Source organism: Pyxicephalus adspersus, chromosome 2, assembly GCF_032062135.1.
Source record: "Pyxicephalus adspersus chromosome 2, UCB_Pads_2.0, whole genome shotgun sequence".
Taxonomy (NCBI): Eukaryota; Metazoa; Chordata; class Amphibia; order Anura; family Pyxicephalidae; genus Pyxicephalus; species Pyxicephalus adspersus.
The window spans coordinates 87344057-87348684 of NC_092859.1; positions in this window are offsets into that span (position 1 = coordinate 87344057).

A 4628-nucleotide genomic window follows, 5' to 3' on the forward strand; every position below is an offset into this window, starting at 1 on the left:
GGTATGAATGGAACATGAGTGATCAGAAGGAGAATATTCTTTCAGAATCTTTTTTTTCTAGATTTTCCTCCTTTAAAATTGGGTGCGTCTTATATTCCGGAGCGTCTTATACAGCGAAAAATACGGTATACTAATATCTTAATATATTGTCATATTTATCTATGACTGTTATTAAAACATAAAAGTTTACATAGGTCATGAATGTTTTATTTTGATTAGAAACTGCAAAAAAGTATGCATGCGGTATGTACACATAACTTTAAAATCAAACAGATCTCCATTGTATTAAAACATTGTGCTCAGAGAGACATTGGATCCTCCTTAAGAAACAATTTTGCTTCAGGGATTTGCAGTTATTAAACATTGTACACAACCTTACCTTTAATTACTCAAATGTTCTGCAGATCTATGAAATATATTTTGACTATTCAGTTTTTTTGCAGATGTGCTGTCGTGACACAAATTTGACACTGTACTTCTATTCTGTTAATATAAAGATGTAGATGCAATCAGTTTACCTCCGTCATTAACTATGCAAATTAATTATCAAATTAATATAATCCAGAGTAGGCATGAATAAATGAACACATGAAATCTAAGGAATTGCAAATATTCATGCATGGATGTCAACATGCATTCTAAATATTTATGTAAATTAGTAGTTTTTAATTACAATGATGATCCACATTGAGTGATGGGGAAATTTAGAAAAAATTGCATTAATATTAATACAGCTTTTGATATACTGACAAATGCAAATTGTGAACTTGTGAATGTTTCTCAGTTTCTCCCTGCCCCATCTACTATCTACAAGAGATATTGACACTGTTCTCAACAGACACATTTTGCATAAAGGTTTATGTAAATTCTGAAGAGCTGCTACAAAGGGTATCACATCTATGCACACAATTTGGGCAATATCTGATATGTACTTTCAGTATCAGAGCTCTTTAATTAAAATTGCTTTGATTGTTGAACATTACTCCTGACATTTTATAAGATTGGTTTAACTATTCATATTCCCAGACTTTGCGCTACAAACAGCATCTTAGTGCCACTCATGTTAGGGAGGTATATCATGTTATCTAAACCAATAGAAACCTTACATGGTGCTGTTACCCAGAAACTCCTGTAAGTTGTATTACCACAACTAGTTTGTGCCTCTAAAGTGCTGTCTCATATTAATGCTCGGCCTCAAGTTGACAAGGGATTTTCAGTTGATTGGAAAAAAAAAAGAAAAGAAATATTTTGGTGAAAAATGAAGGGTCTCCTTTTTTTCATCTTGAAAGGTAAACTGCAATCTACAATGACAAAAGAATTTGAAATCATCGCTTAGACAGAAGCAAATTCTGATTTATCATGATTTAAATAAACCAGATTTCTTTCTTACTGTACAAAAATACTGAATTAGGACACCAGATCATTGCTTCTCCAATCTGGTATGGTGGGATCAGCCAACAATAGTTTGCAATAGGTTCACCTAAAGTGGAAATAAAGTGCCCCTTTTTCAAGCGGAAGTAAACCCAAAACAATAAAATCACACTTACCCTCAATCCCGCAGATCAGTCTATCTGTTGGGAGGTTTCTTCCACCGAGACCTGCATTGTCCCGGTATCCGTCTTTGGCCCGACGCAGAGGGAGCGCCAGGTGCTGCCATCTTCTCTCTTCTTCCGCGTTCTTCCTACGTCAACGCACATCATCCCCAGACAGCCAATCAAGATGCCCAAAGATTGTCCTAAAGAAATGGAAAGAAGATTGTGGCACCCGGCACTGGAACGTGGATAGGGGCTAACATACTTGGCAAGGTTTTTTTTTCTAGGCTGACATTTTTATTGAGACAACTCACCACAAGGGAATTTTACTGAGTGCATCCTAAGAAGTCAATGCCAACAGTAACTTGCATCAGAGAATGATCCCCCAAAACAACTGTTCATAGTAAGGGCTTTGCCTGCAGCCTTACAAATCTTCCATACTAGCTTTTATGGCATATATATATATATATTATGTGTAATAATACTTTTTCTTGGGCTAATCTCTTCCAAGACTTTACTGTTGGGAAATTTGTCAAGTCTTCAACACCTTTTATATTTTAGATATTGGTATAAACCCTAAGACTTGGTTCAGACTAGCAATTTTTTGCAAACAGCTTTACTGCTCAAAATTGTTTTCAAAAAATAAATTGTCAAATTGTTGAACCAAATGGGCCTGTTCATTATCCTTTGACAGGTTTTAGTAGGGTGAAGCATTGCAGTGGGTTTTTTCAAAACACTGCATACAGCATCCAGGGGTAGTTTGCTCACCGGTTGCCTCCACAGACTTGATTTGGTGGAAAACCAACACTGGTCAAAAGAGTAACCATAAGGGGCAATACAGTGTTTAGATGAATACAAATGTAGAAATACATCACTTAAATATCTTTATTAAGAGGCTGGGCATACTGTCTAATAGTCTTTTATAGTCAGATGACATTCTATTATACCTGATTTACATGAAGATAAAAAAAAACAATCCCAAAACAGTTTACCCTAATCTATAATCTAATGATATTACAAAAGTAACTTTTGATAGAACACAACAGTTACTGTTACAGTTTCCCTAAATGAAAGGGTTTGGCTTCAAAAAGTTCAATAGACATGGACAGATCCTCTCCTCATCAGTCAGCAGCAGAATTATTTCATCTAGAGACTCCGCTGGAGATCGGAGGCTTAACATCTAACAGTGTCATCTAAGCTTAGATTCCAAGTAAAGCTTCTTTCTTTGATCTTATAAAGTAAATGTGAGTTAAAATTGCACATTTAAAGCAAACGTGAAGATGTTCTTCACACAGCAGCCACATGCTAGTTCCTCCAAATCTGAGCCCCGCAGGACTAGAAGACCTGGATGTTGGTCAGAGTTACTTGATTGGTTAAGGCTATCTCAAAGGGCTGACACTGGAATTAAAGAAATCCTATCTAATTTTAAGTCTTATATTTACCAACACTGTTTAGCTTTTGTGTTAGGGGACAGTCCTGCTTTATTACATCTAAAAACGACAGTTACATTTCTAAACCTTGCTATATATATGTTCACCCCTTCAGAACAATTGAAACATGTATGCTTTATTATTCATTATTTAATATATTTCTTTTTTTCTATTGTACAGTACTTTATGTTTGAGGATAAGATGTTTCCATTATTCTAGATACTAAGTCTTGTTGGCCTTTTATAATCATGTCATCTATATAACCAAATTCTTATGCAACATTCAACATATATTCTATTAATTCTTCTTTAGGTTAACCTTCTCTAGACTAATGTATAGAAGTGTAATACGCTTAGCCAATCCTTAGCACCCAATATGTCCTGAATGTACCTATTTCCTAACTAACAAATACTTCTGAACAGATGTCAGCAAACCAATACTCGATGAATCTATATTAAACCAAGAATACTATATATAAAATATTGTTATTGAACAGGGCTAGATTACTATAAAGCAAACAGATGCCCTGAATAAAGGCAGTAGGGGTGGCACATAACTGCCTACACATGTTACTGTCACAGTTTTACTATGCAAGTAACACTTTCCTACAGGATGCACTGGTCATAGAGCACTGTGTACTTACAGCTCATCTACACTGGGTCTTTATATTGACAACAAAACTGCTGCTAGGGTAGAGGGAAAGCTTGCCTAAACTTTTACTAGTTGGTGGGTGTACTGAGAAAATAAACTGAACTTTTCAGAGTTTTAATACCCTGTCTCAGCATGGCTTTGACCTCTGATCTAGCATACTGTGTGTCAGGCCAGCGTGGCAGAAGAAAGTTGGCTTGGGAGGTCCAGGTAATATAAACCTGTCTCTGTATGGGTGTTTTAAAAACAAATTTAAAATGAACACTTTTCCTAATAACTTAAGCCTAATTCTCATGAAATGTCCCAGGGTAACAGCTTTGCTTTGGCTTCCACCATATGATTAAATTGAAAACTGAATTTTGAAAATTTGAACCTATAGAAATCTTCCATTCGGAATTAGTAGTCATAAATAATACATTTTCTTGTCACCCCACAGGCTGGGAATTCTTTTCTTTTTAATCAAACTAGCTCATTTACTGTAGAAACTGCTAACATCCTCATCACAGTTATCAGGGTATTTTATATTATTCATGTATTCTTTAACATATTCAAATATATACAGTAGATGTCACCTAGATAAAAAGAAAACATTTACGTAATTTGACTTCTTAGATTACTCAAATATTAAAAATATGTATTCATCATATCTATATATTATCACTATAAATCACTGTATATTAGAGCATTGTATACATTAGGAAACCCATTTATAAGCTTTTATTAGCAGAAAAGCAAATATTAAATATCTCACAGATTTATGGCCAAGCGTTAAAATATTAATGTATTTTGTATTATTGTAATTATAACTTTACATATACATTGTACTTGTTATTGTTTTGTAGCAGTGTTATAGCTGCAAAGGTTAAAAGTTACATACATTATTTTAAGCTGATCTTCAGAAAGTTTATGACTAATATTAAATATCTCGAGGAAGTAGCTGACCCTTATTGAAATGTGACTCTTAAAAACCAGAGGCAGCTCCACAACACAAAGAACAATGCCGTGTGCAGTGTAATAA